Consider the following 19395-nt stretch of genomic DNA (forward strand, 5'->3'; position numbering starts at 1 on the left):
AGTGACATGCCTTGCTTGGGTATTCATTCTATGGGCCACTAACCTAGAACCAATAGCTGACCAAAGCTGTGGCTACTTCCCAATATTTTTATCTTTAAAAACAAATGCAGATAAATTTCCTTAAAAACATAACAATACACTAACTAGTTAAAATACTCTCCAATAGCTCCATCAAATACTTGTAATCTCGGAAGGTTTCAGATGCACACATATAATGAGATGAAATCCATACTTTCTTACCATAACTGGTTTGGCTAAAATAAAGGGTAGCAATAAGATGCTTATTATTCAAGAATCACAGCTGAATGAAGAGATTCCTGCAAAAAATTGGAAGTTTTTAATAAAATAAATAATATTTTTTTTTATCAAAAAAGAGAATTGATTATTACCTCTTTATATTGACCACTTGTTTTTAAGTTATAACATTTCAACCCACAAAAGACCACATCATGTGGCATTTCCTTTCCCTGATGTCCCAATTCGTTAAATAAAAAGTAGACTTTTTAAATAAATAAAAGAATTGACTAAATAACAAATATCTTTTGTAAAGAATTACCAGGCATACTAAATAAGTGCTCAAGGCGTTTGTTTTCCATGCAGTATTCAACATCTTTAAAAAAAAGCACGTCATTTCCTGAAGAAAATAAACAAGCACAAGTTCTAAAACAGAGGGGTATTTATGGAAATACACAAACAGGAATGATTCAAGATTGCTCATTGTAAGTTTTGGTTGACTTTCAGCTGCAACTTCACACCATATCTTTATCTCTAACATTCAGACACACCACACTTAAATGCATTAAGAGGTAAAATTCAGCTTTTGTAATAACAATCTTTATGAGAAATAACATTGACTTAAGAGTGCTATAAGTTGTTAAAACTTCAAACAGCAAAAGCCTTCATAGACCATCAAATCCTTATAAATTTATATGTTCCTTGTAACAGATGCCAACAAAAATCAAAGTGAACATTTGGACCAGTTATCAGAATTTTCACGTTTTAACAATGTTTCACATTTTAAGACGACAATGTTATTATAATCCTAAAATGTTGTGCATATATTGGTTCCAGGTTGCATATTTTCTACAAAAATCCGGGTTGTTTTGTATATAATAAAAAGTAAACTCTTCAACTTGTATTTAAATCTTGCAGCTTCACATCAAAAATACACTATAAACTAGTAATTAGACTACCTGTGTATTATCAGCATTAAATCAGTTTCATCAACTTGCTCCATCTTAAGCTGCATTCACAAAAAAAAGTACACATCTCATGAAGGAATTATAATTACAAAAGTCTGTGCATACCATAAGCTTTTTTTTTATTTTAAAAGAGTTTGCTCCTTTTATCATTGTATGCCTTCATAAAATTCTTCAATTGGGTGTTGTGCATAATCCTGAAGAACACCTCATTGACAAGCGGTACTCAAAATCAAACATGTAGGAAAAAAAATAAAAGAAAATATTTTAATAGGTTATATTTTCTAAGTATAATGTCCAAGTATTTTAATTTTCAAAGTGTAATGCCTTAAAAGAAAAAGCTAAAAGGTAGAATGTTTTCAAAATGCATTGTCTAAATACGGGAAAAAGTTAAAAGTACAACATTTAAGATATTTTGATAGGAAAAAAGTAAAAACAAAAAGTCTTAATAGGTTAATATGAAATTTATAATGCTATAATTAGTGTAATCTCTCAATATGGGAAAAAAATAGAAGTATGGTGCCTTGGTAGGTTAAATTTCAATGCACAATTTTTACTATAAAAGAATAACATTTTTATAAGAAAAAGTTAAAACAATAATATCTTAATAGGTGAAACAATAACAATGTCGTTTAAAGGTTAATACTATGGATGATTATATTTTCAAGAAATAAAGTCTTACTAGGAAAATAAATTTGAAAGTATCATGTTATAATTGGTAACCATGGTTAAACAAGTTTAGAAATTGGAAGTATAATGTTTTAATAAATGGTTTTATACCTTAGCATCTAAATAGTAATCAAATACATCATCCTACTTTCCTTTCATCTTATCACAACATTCTACTTTCAGAAATCTACCCAGTTTTAGCAAATATATTACAAATACAAAGTGACTTCACTGCTTAATTAGGTAAAAAATTTGGAGTATAATGTCCTCTAAAGCAAAACAATTGAAAGTAGAATACTGCAATAGAAAGAAATGAAACTAGGATGCCATAAAAAACAAATGAACGAAAGTAAAAGTGCTGAAGAAAATTTTGTACATTGTTACCTTTAAGTGATGCTTGACTCTTTGCATTAAATGCAGCTGCTGCATCAGACAGTCTTTCTCTTAGACCACCAGATGACTTCACTGCATTCATAATACCAACACTGAATTAAGTACACACCTAACTGAGTATCATCAATAAGCCTTACTGATTAAAAAAAATACATAAATTTATCATATACTCTGTTGTATAATCATGGAACACAGTAGGTCTTGATTTTGGCATGTCATCCAACAATTTCAAGTTGTCCTACACGAATGAAGATACAGTGTAAAGTTTTGTCCCCCATTAAGTCAAAAGGAAACAACAGTTTTGTCATGATGTGATTAAGTACAATAAAGGAAGATAAGAATATAAGATATATGACTGAAAAAAGCATGCACAGTATTAGAACAAAATAATGGTGTGAAACTAAGGGATTTTACTTATACATCCGATGGTAAGAAAAGATTCCCCAGCTTTATCACCATGTAGGAAAAGGAATAAGTTCCACTTATGGTAAGAAAAGATTCAACTTTGGTAGACTTGGAAAAAAAAAGCATAGGAACCACTTGTATAACATAATATTGTAGCAACATCATCTGGTTTTGGTGGACTAAAAGGGTGATGGATTGGTTGTTACTTCCGTAAAAAGCACCAATTCATTCATATGGCAAACAAATCAGTAATCAAATGGCTAAAATTATGAAATATTAACTCAAATCAAAGAAATTCATGTTATTGGGAGATGTTTAAGTCAGTTATTATTCTTCCCTGAAAATATTTTTAACATGCATGGTAAATAGATGGAACATACATACAAATAAAATACTAAAACACACTTGATGGGAAAAATATAACAATACTCAACAAATATTTTAGAATAATCAAGAATCATACCTATGTATCATTGTGTACATAGGAATACACCAGTGAGAATCAAAATCAACAACTTCCTGCTTCATCCTCATCAGCAAACCATTCTTTATAATATAATCCTTGTATCATTCATTGGTTGAGATCAAACTAAAAGACAAACATGTGATTCAGGTTTAGAGTTTAGGAAGCAAGGGAAGATAGAATTATTTATGTAACCTGCATGCATCAAATGCGTGTAATGATTTTAAGGTCAACACAAGTTTTTTAAATGAAGAATTATGGCTCACTGGTTTGATCATAGATTGCGACATCTGCTTCTTTTGATTCATCTCCCCTAAATGTAGGTGCCTCACCAACCCACAGCAGCCTTAATCTGAAAGAAATAGCCACTTCAATTATATGCAAGCACAATTTATTAGAAGAGAAACTATATAGTGATATGTAGTGTAGACAATATTCACCTCTTTACAAACTTGTTCTGTTTTTTATCATAACTATAAATATAGCATGTTATTTTTGTTTTAAAAATGAAAGTAGCATGCTTAGTTTGTCATAAACCACCACCACAATACAACAACAGAACAACATCAGTAACCACTCACAAGTCACAACCATCATTAACAACTAATTCGCCACTAAACTTTTTTTTTTTGTCAATTTAAGACCTCTAAATGATGTTTCTAACAATCATAAGAACAAAAATTATAAAAATGGTTCCCTTGCTTTTTGATTTTAGCCACAAGGCATAATACTTTAATCTTTTTCAATTGTTGTCCATATATCAAAGCCTTGTATCGATTTTGGTCCTTATTTTAAATTTTCATATTCATTTTGGCTCTTATATAAACGTTTTAGGGACCAAAATCAATACGAAACTTTGAAAGGTTTCAATTTTGGACACATGGTAAAAATCAGAGAGCAGAGGGACCATTTTTGTAACTTACTTAAAATATTGGTTAACTAAGAGTGAATATATGTATAGCCTTCTGCCAAACTAAGAGTGAAAGTGCATCTTCTGCATAGGATAATCGAATTGGACTCTTGTTGCTTCCATGAAGCACATTTCCCTTTTTGCCCCCGGTTGGGGACTTCTTTTATTGGTTCATGGGCCATGCCACCTGATAAGATTCGAGAAAACGAAAACAAAGAATGAGAGGGATGGATGTTTTTATTTCAATTCCAAATCAGAGAAGCTCCAAAATGAGTCTTCCTGCCCAAGCTCTCAGAGCCGATTACAATACTAGAATGGAAAAAAGATGATATCACTATTACATCCTCATGACCTATAAAGATCTCCTCCCTCTAACAGAATTCTCAACAGAACAATCACTCCCCACCACATGGCTTAGGCCTCCTTCTATAGACTTTCCATGAATTAAACCCGTTGGGCTTCTCCAAATTAGTGGGCTCATTATCATGTTCTTTATCAATACTCACTTCTTTAAGAGAAAGCTTGTCCTCAAGCTTAAAGGTGGGAAATTGAGTATTGATTATATGATCGCATCTTCCCAGGTGGAGTCTTCGTTCAAGTCTGAGGTCCATTGAATAAGCCATTGTTCCACCTGCATTCCATCTCTTGTAATCACACGCGTGGCCAAGCATTTCTCAGGAATTCTTTCAGTTTCAGAGTCACTAATTAATCCTGGTGGGAGATTAGATTCCACTGTAGCATTTCCCACAGGCTTTTTGAGTAAGGAAACATGAAACACTGGGTGGATCCGAGCTGATTCTGGAAGCTGCAATTTATAAGCTAGTGGTCCAACATGATCTGTGATCAAGAAAGGTCCATAAAATCGAGCCGACAATTTCAGGTTGATCCTCCTTATGACGGATTGCTGCTTATGGGGTCGTAGCTTAAGAAACACCCATTCTCCAACCTGGAATTCAATGTCTCGACGATGCTTATCTGCGGTGGACTTCATTTGGGATTGAGCTCATAACAGGTGGTATTTCAGTTGCTTAAGAGCTTCATCTCGGTCTTGCAATTCCTGTTGTACAGCTTCACACTTGATCTCATCAGGAGCATATCGGAAAATAGTGGGAGGAGGGCGCCCATAAACAATCTCAAACGGTGTGGTGTTGGTGGAAGAGTGATAGGTTGTGTTATGCCAGAATTCAGCCCATGGAATCCAGTATGACCATGTTTTTGGTTGGTCAGTTGCAAAGCATCGCATATAAGTTTCTAGGCTTCTATTTACCACTTCCGTCTGCCCATCTGTTTCGGGGTGGTAAGCAGAGCTGAACTTCAGTTCACTTCCTTGTATTTTGAAGATTTCCTGCCAGAATTTGCTGAGGAAAAGTGGGTCCCGGTCGCTGAGGATAGATTTGGGGACACCGTGGAGGCGGATAATTTTTTTGAGAAAAATGTCAGCTAAGGAACGGGCAGTGTATGGGTGTTTCAAAGGAATAAAGTGGCAGTATTTTGAGAGCCTATCAACCACCACAAGGATGGCCTCAAAATCTTTAGATTTGGGTAGCCCTGTGATAAAGTCTAAGGAAATATCTTCCCAAATGGCAGCAGGAATGGGGAGTGGTTGTAATAAACCCGCTGGGGCTAAGGTGGAGGACTTATACCGTTGGCAGGTGTCGCAGTGTTGCACAAACTGTTTAACTGTTCGTGTCATTCCAAACCAATAGATATTGGCGGACAATTTCTTGTAGGTGCGAAAGAAACCCGAATGTCCTCCACTTGGGCTTACAATGAAACTCCTTTAGTAATCGTGGTATCCAAGGAGAAGAAGCTGGAATGACTAGCTTGTTTTTATAGTATAACCGCCCATCCAAAACTGAGAACTTGTGATATGTGAGAGGGTTATCAGTGAGACTCCTGATCACCTTTTGTATCTGCGCATCAGACTCGTAACCCTCCAGCAGTGTGTAACCCTCCAGCAGTGTGTTACCATCCAGCCATTGTGGCATTGAGATCATGGTTATTAGTTCAGACCCCTCATGTATGCGGGATAGGGCATCGGCAACTCTATTCTCATTTCCGGGCTTGTAGGCTATAGAGAATCGATACCCCATCAACTTAGCAAGCCAATTTTGCTGATCAGGTGTGGTGATGCGTTGCTCTAGCAGGTGCTTTAGGCTTTTTTGATCAGTGAACACACTGAAATTTCGACCAAGGAGGTATGGGCGCCAATGTTGAATTGACAAAGAGAGTGCCATAATCTCTTTTTCGTAAGCCGATTTTGCCAAGGTTTTAGCAGCTAGGGCCTTGATATAGAATGCGATGGGACGTTTATCTTGCATAAGGACAGCCCCCAGCCCCCTTCCCGAGGCGTCACACTCGATTTCAAAAGGTTTATTGAAATCGGGGAGTGCTAAAACCGGGGCAGAAGTCATGCACAGCTTAAGGTTGTTGAAAGCTTCTTGAGCCTCCGGGCCCCAGTGGAAATTATCCTTTTTGGTGAGTTCTGTAAGCGGCTGAGCAATTTTGCCATAACCTTTGATAAACTTGCGGTAGTAGCCCGTGAGACCTAGGAAACCACGTACTCCCTTCACGTTACCCAGTTTTGGCCACTCGATGATAGATTGGATCTTTGTTGGGTCCATTGAGACGCCTCTTTGGTCAATGATATGACCTAAATATTCCACAGATGTGAGGCCGAAGTGACTCTTTTTTTATTAATCACTAATTCGTGTTGTTTCAATAGAAGGAGGACTGATGAGAGGAGTTCCATATGAAGGTTCCATGTTGGACTGTAGATGAGTATATCATCAAAAAAAACTAGAACGCCCCGTCTCAATAAGGGTCGGAATATCTCATTCATCAATGCTTGGAAGGTTGCTCGTGCGTTTGTTAAGCCAAATGGCATAACAAGAAACTCGAAGTGGCCATCATGGGTTCGGAAAGCGGTTTTCTCAACATCCGACTCACGCACTCGGACTTGATATAAACCAGATTTAAGATCAATTTTTGAAAAGTAGTGCGACCCATGCAATTCATCCAACAGTTCCTCCACCACAGGGATTGGGTATTTGTCTGGAATAGTAGCTTTGTTCAAGGCTCTGTAATCAATGCACAACCTCCATGAGTTATCTTTCTTTTTAACCAAGATAACAGGGCTGGAAAATGAGCTATGACTGACTCGAATAATGCCTGACTGCAACATCTCTGTTACCTGTCGTTGGATTTCTTCTTTGTGAGCATGGGGGTACCTATAAGGGCGAACACAAATGGGACCATGTCCCTCGTAGAGATTGATTTTGTGCTCAATGGCTCGTGCAGGAGGTAATCACTGTGGATTTTGAAAGAGAGAAGTATACGAGGCTAATAATGTAGCTAACTGTTGTTGCTGTATGGAATCCAAGGCTGACGGTTTGCGCACATCGACACTAAGGCTGACCAGATGGTTTTCAAGGTAATTTCGCAAAGATGCTTGATCAATTAGAGGTGAGTTAATACCTTGGAGACGAATCTGTTCACCCTGCTTCCAGAATTTGATTTCATGAGTTTGCCAGTTAAAGAGTACATCCCCCAATCGGCGAAGCCATGCGACACCAAGAATGAAATCTAGCGGTCCCAGGTCGTATACGAGGGCATCGACATTGCAGGTGAAGGAACCGAAATTCAAGGAGACATTGCGGCACTGATGTGTAACCCACACTCGATTTCCGTCTCCCAGTCGTATCCCTAGAGGTCCGATAGCATGAAGGTTGATGCCCAGGGCTCGAGCTAACTTTTTCGAAATGAAATTGTGTGTAGCTCCGCTGTCGATGAGAATCAAAGCAGGGAATCCATGGATTTCCCCTAAAACCTTCAGGGTTTTTAGGTCAGAAGAAGAAACATCAGTAGTTACTCCACAGAGCTCCAGAGATTGGCATTCGCCATCGACATGGGTATCATCAGGAACCTCGATTTCAACCTGACGTACTTCGCCGTCATCCGATACTTCGTCACCATCTGCCAGAAGCATGATACGTAATTGACCAGCGGTACATTTGTGCTGAGGGGTATATTTTTGGCCACAATCAAAGCATAAACCCAAGCGGCGTCGTTCTTCCCAGTCGGACTTGGATAGGTGACGGGTACGGGTAAAGTGAGATGGAGTTTGGGCTTTATGGATTAGTTGGGTAGATTGGGTGTTGGGCTTATGAGGAAGAGTGGACTGGAAGGAGTCCATCTTAGAATGGGTGGTCTTCCCGATGGTTGTGGGTGAAGGTGTAGTACCGGATGAAAACACCGACCGGAATTTGGTTGTTATCTCCGATGGACCAGATGTGGCGACGGCAACGTGTCTAGCGAATTCCATAGCCTCATCACAGGAATTAGGGTGTAGGGTACGTACCCAATTTCGTACCTCGTCTTTCAAGCCGCATAAGAACATTCCAATAGCTTGCTCTTCCGACTGGTTAGGAATAAGAGCGGAAATGGCCTCGAATTCTTCAATGTAATCATCGATGGAACCCTCCTTGAACAATGATCCAAGGGCTTCATGAGCGTTCCGGAATTTGGTTCCGCTGAATCGAACCATTAATTTATCACGAAACTGAGGCCAATCGGTGTGTGGGTGTTTGATCATGAGGTTTGTGTACCAGCGACTCCAGTCATACACATCTGAGATAACTGAAGTTTTTGACTATTTGGGATATGGTTTACCGTGAAGTATAGTTCGGCTTTGGTAATCCATCCTCGAGGGTCAATTCCGTCAAACTGTGGAAGCTTCACTTTGGGTAAGGAAAATAATGAATTGTCAAAATGGTTTTCATGTATGATTGGAGGGAGGAAGTCTGAGCGAGAGGGTTTTTGGATGATGATGGTGGGTTGAGGGGTGTGCGATCATGAATCATCATCGGAATGCAGCAACGGTTTCTTCCCGGAAGATGACGCCTGAATCATCTTCTCGACAGTGCTGGGTAAATTAGTGAGGACGACTTGCATCGAGGTCATTGTCTTGGTGAGGTCCAGCATCTGAGCAGAGAGTTGCTCGATCTTCTCATCTGGAGTTAGCACACGAGATTGAGAGCGAGTATTGGCAGCAGGGGTATCAGTATGCACCATGGTTCACGGAGGAGAGAAAGGGTAAACGGCAATGGAACCAATTGATAAGATTCGAGAAAACGAAAACAAAGAATGAGAGGGATGGATGTTTTTATTTCAATTCCAAATCAGAGAAGCTCTCAGAGCCGATTACAATACTAGAATGGAAAAAAGATGATATCACTATTACATCCTCATGACCTATAAAGATCTCCTCCCTCTAAAAGATTTCTCAACAGAACAATCACTCCCAACCACGTGGCTTAGGCCTCCTTCTATAGACTTTCCATGAATTAAACCCGTTGGGCTTCTCCAAATTAGTGGGCTCATTATCATGTTCTTTATCACCACCACACTGATACCAGTTGGAAATATAGGCAACAGACCTTCACACTTGTTAAAAGACCAAAATACCCTCATTATATGCATTGAAGATTAAAAAAAAAAAAAAAAAAAAAAAAAAGAAACATTAATTACAGTAATTGCATTTCTTGTACAGATCACCAGAAAGAAATGCAGGCTGCCTTTCAGGTGAAATCCACATAATTGGTTTGACTAAAATAAAAGGTAACAATAAGATGCTTGTTCAAGCATCACAGCTGAATGAAGAGATTCCTGCAAAAAAATGAAATTTTTTAACAAAACTCTCATATATGTAAATAATTACTTTATTCACAAGAAGAGAATTGATTATTACCTACCAAGTGGCATTTCCTTTCCCTGATGTCCCAATTCATTATATAAAAAGTAGACTTTTTAAATAAATAAAAGAATTGACTAAATAACAAATTTTAAAACCAGAGGGGTATTTAAGGAAATACACAAACAAGAATCATTCAAGATTGGTCATTTGACCTTCCTTGTCGGATTCTTCATTGTAAGTTTTGGTTGATTTTCACACCATAACATTTAAAAGCATTAAGAGGTAAATTCAGCTTTCATAATAACAATCTTTATAAGAAATAACATTGACTTAAGAGTGCTATAAGTTGTTAAAACAGCAAAGCCTTCATAGACCATCAAATCCCTATAAGTTTATATTTACTTTTTTTATAGATGCCAACCAAAATCGAAGTCAACATTTGGCCCAGTTATCAGAATTGCTCCGATAGCAAAGAAAACTGATTCTCATTTTAACAATGTTTCATATTTTATGATGACAATGTTATAATCCTAAAATGTTGCATATATTGGTTCCAGGTTGCATATTTTCTCCAAAAATCCAGGTTGTTGTGTATATAATAACAAGTAAACTCTTTAACTTGTATGTAAATGTTGCAACTTCACATCAAAAATACACTATAAACTAGTATTTAGACTACCTGTGCATTATCAGCATTAAATCAGTTTCATCACCTTGCTCCATCTTAAGCTGCATACACAAAAAAAGCACACATCTCATGAAGGAATTATAATTACAAAAGTCTGTACATACCATAAGCTTTTTTTATTTTTAAAAGAGATAATTAGACAATGAAAAAAGAGTACTTACACATTGTTAATTTTTTTTTTACCTCATCAGGAGTTTGCTCCTTTTATCATTGTATGCCTTCATAAAATTCTTCAATTGGGTGTTGTGCATAATCCTGAAGAACACCTCATTGACAAGCGGTAATCAAAATCAAACATGTAGGAAAAAAATAAAAGTTAATATTTTAATAGGTTTTATTTTCAAGGTATAATGTCTAAGTATTTTAATTTTCAAAGTGTAATGGCTTAAAAGAAAAAGCTAAAAGGTAGAATGTTTTCAAAGTGCATTGTCTAAAAAAGAGAAAAAGTTAAAAGTACAACATTTAGATATTTTGATAGGAAAAAAGTAAAAACAAAAAGTCTTAATAGGTTAATATGAAATTTATAATGCTATAATTAGTATAATCTCTCAATATGGGAAAAAAATAGAAGTATGGTGCCTTGGTAGGTTAAATTTCAATGCACAATTTTTACTATAAAAGAATAACATTTTTATAAGAAAAAGTTAAAACAATAATATCTTAATAGGTGAAACAATAACAATGTCGTTTAAAGGTTAATACTATGGATGATTATATTTTCAAGAAATAAAGTCTTACTAGGAAAATAAATTTGAAAGTATCATGTTATAATTGGTAACCATGGTTACACAAGTTTAGAAATTGGACGTATAATGTTTTAATAACTGGTTTTATACCTTAGCATCTAAATAGTAATCAAATACATCATCCTACTTTCCTTTCATCTTATCACAACATTCTACTTTCAGAAATCTACCCAGTGTTAGCAAATGTATTACAAATACAAAGTGACTTCACTGCTTAATTAGGTAAAAAATTTAGAGTATAATGTCCTAATAAGCAAAACAATTGAAAGTAGAATACTGCAATAGAAAGAAATGAAACTAGGATGCCATAAAAAACAAATGAACAAAAGTAAGTTGTTATTGATTTCAGTTAATCCTAAAAATAACTTACACTAAAAGAAAATCCATGACATCAGGAGACAAGGGTGATGGCCTTGTTTGTCTTCCATTTTGTTAAATACTAATCTGTCCCACATAGCATAAAATATGCATTCTTGCCTGTAAGATATAATATCAGACATATTATATTCTTTAAAGTATGGAAAACTAAAAGTGCTGAAGAAAATTTTATACATTGTTACCTTTAAGTGATGCTTGACTCTTTGCATTAAATGCAGCAGCTGCATTAGACAGTCTTTCTCTTAGACAACCAGATGACTTTGCTGCATTCATAACAACACTGCAATAACCACCAATCTAACTAAGCCTTACTGATTGAAAAATTCATAAATTTATCATATACTCTGTTGTATAATCATGGAACACAGTAGGTCTCAATTCTCCCATGTCATCCAACAATTTCAACTTGTCCTACACGAATGAAGATACAGTGTAAAGTTTAATCCCCCATTAAGTCAAAATGAAACAACAGTTTTGTCATGATGTGATAAAGTACACTAAAGAAATAATTTATCATGAACTTAATTTGGAAAGAACATAACCTTGAATTTCTTACTCCATGATAAAATTCAACTGAGCCACTATAGCACACCTATATGATCTGGTTATATGTGTACCTAAGGAAGATAAGATATGTAACTGAAACAAGCATGGATTGGGCAATATTAGAACAAAATAATATATGATGAAACAAATGGCATTTACTTACAACTTAATTTCAAGATTTCCATCAGTAACATTTGCAATCAGGTTTCCCCAACCTTATCACCATGTAGGATTAGGAAAAGGAATAAGTTCCACTTATGGTAAGCAAAGATTCAACTTTGACAGACTTGAAAAGAAAGAAAAAAGCACAAGTAAATAAGAAATAGAAACCACTTGTATAACATATTGTACAAGTGGTAAAACATCCAGAAACTGACGTTTATGCCCCTGTTGGAGTATTCCTTTGCCAAAGTTTTGTAAAACTCATATACTCCAGCTTTTGCAGCACTGTAGTTGACTTGACCAACATTGCCAGTCAGACCGAAAACAAACATTATATTGATAATTCTTCCCTAAAATACTTTTAACATAGATAGAACATAAATACAAATAAAATACTAAAATACACTTGATAGGACCTTTTTCTTTTTCATCATAATCATGGCAGCAGCCTGAAAACATTTTATATATAAAGATTTAGTACAAACACAACAATACTTAACAAATATTTGAGAATAATCAAGAATCATACCTATGTATCATTGTGTACATAGGAATACACCAGTGAGAATCAAAATCAACAGCTTCCTGCCATTGAGATGTCTTCATCCTAAAAGACAAACATGTGATTCAGGTTTAGAGTTTAGGAAGCCAGGGAAGATAGAATTATTTATGTAACCTGCATTGTTGACCACTACATCAACCATCATCCCCTATTCCAAGAAAGAAAGCATGATAAGAGGCTCAATAAGTTTGATATTAGTATAAAAAAAGAATGAAATACATTTAAAGATCCAAAAAACATAAATTTGTGTGTATTTTGTTTTTCACCTTAGTGGCAAGTGAAACAGAATGAAAATTCCTGTTAGGAGTGCAGCCAATGGTGATCTTTGAGAATCTATCTGCATTATTAATGAACCATTAATTCAAAATATTTGGGAATTAAGTGCATCAGTGTAGATATCTCTGGTGATAAACTGCACTTCAAATCTTGAAAAATAATCTGTAGTGACCAAGGGTATTGACACATGAGATCAAACATGAGTTTCTCAAATTTTTTGCTTTGACAAAATAATAAATAAGAATAAATAAAAAAAGTGATACATATTTATGAAGACAGACAACTTTAACGAGAAGAAAAAGAACTATTGCTCTGATTTGGCCTTATGAACAGTTACCAACAAAATCTGAAATACATTCTCAAAAACCCCCACCCAAAAAATTAACAAAACTACAGAAACAATATGTAGTTTTTTGTTCTTTTTAAAGTTACAATACAAGTGGTGCAGTTAGAAAATCAGATTTTACACGAAAAAAACGCCAACCAAAAGATGAAGAAGAATACAGGGTTTCTACTAGAACAATGAGAATAAATAGATTTAAAAAGAAACAACTAATCTTTCTATTTTTTCTTATCCATACATAAAGTGGAAATTACACCATCTGAATTACAGAAAAAACCCTAGAGAACTAAAATAAAAGGGAGAAGAGAAAAATGAAAAGAATGAAAACTTACAGCGATCTTGTCAATTTATTTGGATTGGAGACATGGTTGTGAGTGAGTGGCGAAGGATGGGGGTGCTTGGGTCTCCGAGAAGCGGAGTTACAGAGATCGCGGTGAGTCTCTCCGGCGGTGTTTGGAGAGCGGGATGAGTGACGAATGAAGAACGGTTCGTTTGTATATTATGCGCCAAATACACCGACCCAAACTTTTTGACTTCCCAAATCCAACGGTTCGTTTTTAAAACCTTTTCCAAAATTAACAGCTTATTATACGAGCAACATAATACACCGTTTATTTTTTTTCTATTTATAAAACAATTTAAATTTATATTAATTTATTTAATATAAGAACCTTAAATTTATATATATCCTTAATTATCATCGTTTATATTAGAGTTTTATGAGCAATTTATAGATTTGGTCCTTATAGTTTGTTATTAATTAGATGTCGTCTTGTACAGCTGTACCAAGGTCGATCTAAAGAGAGTTCAATTAGTGCCCATGAACAGAAATCATAGGGTCCAACTTTTTTTAAAATATATATTAGCCTAGGTTGAGTTTAGGCTCAATGAAGTTAGGTTAATTCTTTGTTCTTTATCGGTCACAGCAAACGCATGCACACATCGTATCATTACTCCAGAAGGAAAATCAACTGAAACTTTGGGAAGTTAAAAAAATGTTTCGATTTCTTCGCCGATTATGCAGATATTAATAATAGTTACTGAATTGTCTCCAAAACTAAATAGCAACGGTCTCAATCTTTGAATAAAATTAGTCAATTATAGAGGTTCGAGGTTTCTACTTTTGATTTATTTATTCTTTCTTCTCAAAAATCATAAGCAAAACAATCTTACAACCTTTTTGAAAAATAGCTTTGAGTTCTTACAATCAAACAATCTTTTGTTTTGTTTGTTGAAAATCAGATTTTAGAGCTCCAAGTTTCAAAATCATAAGGTAAATGAAACGTCCCAAAAATAAGACCAAAAAATTTTCATTTTTAAATTAATAAAACAGTAAACTATATCATTGTCACAAAACCAAGGTACTCGAATTTTATCAATACATCATCATCATCAGAGTAAATCACAAGATACGGGAACGAATGGTGTGTGCTCTGCAATCATCATGGGTTATTCCCTTTGAAACCAGAAGTGTTTGAAACATAAACAGAAAACCGTAAGCACAGAGCTTAGTGAGTTCCCCAAAATACCACATACCATACATACATAGCACATAACGGGCCCCGCCCAATGAGTATAACGGGCCCCGCCCTAACTCGCATAACGGGCCCCGCCAACATACAATTCATATGAACATAACAGGTAGTGGCATACAGAATAACCATTGTGTCCCGCCCAGTAAGCATATAAGCACATACACATATAAGTGTCACACAGACAACGAGTATTATAACATAATAGATCATGGGTTGGCATTGGTGCCTTCGACCCACAAAACATAGCGATGAAACTCACCTCAATTCGTTGATAATCAAATAATTGTTCGGACCGCCGAACCAGATAACCTCGCGCCAACTAACAATAAATACAATCTTAATCAATAATTAACCCGATAACCCAAAATACCCTTAGGTCAAACTTGGTCAACCCTGGTCAAAGTCAAAGTCAAAGTCAACGATCAAGGTCCAAAAGTCAATATTTCTTCCCAGCGGAGTACGCCCTGCATACCAAGAGAGTACACCCAGCATAGCATACTCTGATGTTGACCAATAGCAGGGGGCTGACCACGTATGCGCAGCCAAGTACGCCCAACGTACTCAGCCCAGTCCCAAAACTTCATTAAGAGCTTATTCCATTAAGTTCTTACATCCAAAACTCATATCCAAGCCCAAAATGATGTCCTAAGTCAAAAAGTTTCCAACTTTATGACTTTTCATGGCTATAAAGTGCTTAATGTCCAAAACGCTAAGTTCTTAACCCAATAAGACATCACAACTCTTGCATGGAAGGGATAGAAGGGCCAATACCATATTTTTATAGTTCATAATAGTCTATAATGGATAAAGTTTCCAACTTATCCATTAGAATAGTCCCAACAAACAAGATCTAGTCTTTAAGTCTTAAAGAGACCCAAAAGTTCATCTTTTTCAACTTAATCCATTAAGTACAAGTCTCCAACTTTCAGATCTGAATCAAAATAATGTTTAGATGGATAAAATTTCCAACTTTATCCATAATAAGGTCACAAACTTTCAAGATCTAAACTTTATGCACTAAAATGACCAAACGCTCATAACATCTGAAACTAGTTAGATCTAACAAATGCACCATCAAGATTCAAACTTTACACCTCTAGAAGATAGATCAAGGTGAAAAAAGTCCGGATCTACAAGCTCCAATGCAACCAACACTTCTCCAAGAAGTTCCTTCTTCTCCAAGGTGCACCATGCATACTCCAAAGCACTCAAAAACACCTTCTTTTAGCACTCAAGGCTAAACTAGGGTTAGGGTTTCATGGAAGGGGTGTTGGAGGGGTGGAGGCTGTGAATGGAGTAAGTGTGGGGGAGTTAAGGAGCTTAAATAGGGCGCAAACCATGAAAATAGGGTTTGGGAACTGATTGCGTACGCACAGCGTACTCAGGGTGCCTCAGTACGCCCAGCGTAACCCAAAACCGATCAAACTTCAAACGAGCATAACTTCTTCGTTCTAACTCTAATTTCAACGTTCTTTATATCCACGGAAAGGTAACGAGGAGCTCTACACTTCTATCAACTCATCCATGCCTTAAAACTTTCTGGAAAAAAAAAACTCCAAAATTCATAAAAGCCCGAACTGACACTTTACCGAAATTCCCATTGGCGCCAAAACATAGACGAACTCCCGAATCATCCAAATTACATTATCCACACCCAGATGGGTCTAAATATCTTTTCCTTAAAGGCCCTAAGCCTGATGATACTCGGTCTTCGGGTCACCAGCCCCATATAGGAAATGATTCAGAACAGGGCGTTACAACTCTCCCCCACTTAAATTTGATTTCATCCTCGAAATCACTTCCTACCACCCTCCTGAGAACCAACGTTCCGAACAAAACCTTCTAGTGCTGAACAAATCACCTTACCCATAATTGTCGCTCCCAAACGATACTTCTATAATTCTGAAGCCCTATATCTTTGTAGTAACATAACAAATGTTTTTTTGATGAACTTAAAGTGAGTAGCTAATGATGAATAATTATAATTAGGCTTTTTAGGATGTTACCTCTAAAATAATTTTGCTTACAAAAGACGAGCCCCGGTCAATATGCTTTCTATCGATGGTTGGTGTCATTTCATATGTAACTCTGTGGCACTGTAACATATGAGGTGTGAAAGTGAAACTTAATTTATGTTAAGAATTAGCAATCTACTTTCATTTATTTGTTTATTATATATTATATAGCATATGCTACTTTCATATATTCTTATTACAACATTCTACTTTATAAAAACCAACCCAATGTGTTAACAAGAAAAAAATTGAATGTATATAAATTGTGCATTTTTTAAACTGTGACGGCTTAATAAGAAAAAGAGGAAAGTACAATTTGTTAATAAGGAAAAAAATGAAAGTAAAATGTTGTAATGTGAAGAATGAAAGGGTGATGCTATAAATTATAATAAACAAATAAATGAAAGTGTGTTGCTATTTGTTGCAATTAGGGAAGATTTGAAATCCTTTCATTATTTGGATATTTCACAAGTGGGGAAATTAGAGGGCAAGAAAGTAAAATGAGCATAACTTTATGTAGACCTGATGGTCGTTTGGTTCAAATGATTATCTCTATTCATATGGAGACTTACTGATGACAGGAAAGTATAATTTCTCTAATCATTGTATTAAACCAGGGTACATACCACCACATATATGTATAACTGTGTTTGTTTTTATGCATTTTATATTAATACAATTATTTGGTGCATTTAGGTTGAACCAAATATACATAACATATAGGAACATCGAAGGAAAAATGAAAGTATTTTCGGACAAGATATTGTTAAACTTCCAATAGTTGCTACAAGTAAATGCAACCAGGGGAAGGTGAGACGAGAAATAGCAATATACTTTGTATTTGAATTATGATAACTTTTGAGATAATTACTGTTGACGTGACAATTAACTAATTTATATTTGATTGGTAGGGATACTTCCATGTATTGTTTAGTTGCATTATGAAATTACTTTCGTCTTTGAATCTAAAGAAGATTGTGCTTCCAACTGCAAACGAAGCTAAATCCATATGGACCAAATTAGGCTCCGAAACAATAAAAACAAAAGAGTTACATTTTATCATCTTAACTTATGAAACTCTATTATTTGGATAAGTTTATAAAATATAATTACTTTTTTTTTTTGGGTTAGCTTGGTGACCTAAGGCGAAGATGCTCGGCTATGATAACATTCAAAGGCACACAAACTGGGAGAGATAAAGAATAACCTAGAGAAGACAAATATATTACATTGTCCTAACCAAATTTAGCAGTGTACTTTTCATTCTTTTAGAATAGGCAAACATGAAAGATTGTAATATTGTATTCTCTATTTCATGTCGCAGTCTTTTGATATAACTTCAAATTATCAGACCGACCATCTGACCCGTGCAACGCACGGGTCTCTACACTAGTTAAAATTAATAACTAAGCGAATTTATTCGATTCATTCTCTCCATTATTTCTTGGTCAATACTTTCATATTACTGAAAAAAGTTATTCTCCTTTTCGATTTGGAATGTATAAACCGTTTGAGTCTATATCAATTGTTTAAAGATATTTTGATAATGAGTTAATAGTTTTATTTCGCTTTCTCATTTGATGTGTTGTAAAGTAATTTAACATAAATTTCACATTTAAATAACAAGACAATGAAAAAGATAATTTGATAAAATTATGACTCATTTGAGTAAAAATGGATCAATTTATTATGTTTACATCCGACATGTCAAATTCACTTAAATAAAATGAATAATTCCGTCTATATCATTGTAAACTTTCATAATTACGATAATATCTTTGTAAAACTTCAAATTACATGTATATCTTTATAAAACATATAAACTCACATATATATACCCAAATACTTAATTAAATAATAACTAACATATTTAAAGTTTTAAAAAATTATCTTTAAATTAGATTATAAATAATTACTTAAATACTCATTTGCAATCTAGGGATGTCAAAAAGTCTCATGGGACCCCGTTCCCGTGGGGGCTCCGTCCTGTTTAGGGGAATTTTTTTAAAAAAATCGGAGGCGGGGGCAAGGTTAACCCCGTTTTAATTTCAGGGGCAGGAGCGGGGTTAGGCAATGCCGTCCCAAAACCCCCATGGGACCCCGTTAATAAATTACACATATATTTACATATATTAATTATATAAATATAATAAATTATAACATGATTTTGAGGTTCCAAAATTCATTAAAAAAACATGTTTTTAAATTGTTAGTATAATGTTTTTAAGATGCCATAACTTTTTTATTTTTAACATGTAAAATTCAACTATAAATAATTATTTGTTAACTAAAAAATAGTTTCTTTTAACGTAAATAACAACTTTTAGCCAAAAAAAAAAAAAGGCAACCCAAAATAAATCGAGGGCGGGGGAACAAGAAAATTTCGGGGGCAGGGGGGATGCACCCTCCG

Source organism: Lactuca virosa, chromosome 5, assembly GCF_052849685.1.
Source record: "Lactuca virosa cultivar CGN04683 chromosome 5, Lactuca_virosa_CGN04683_v6, whole genome shotgun sequence".
NCBI classification, from domain to species: domain Eukaryota; kingdom Viridiplantae; phylum Streptophyta; class Magnoliopsida; order Asterales; family Asteraceae; genus Lactuca; species Lactuca virosa.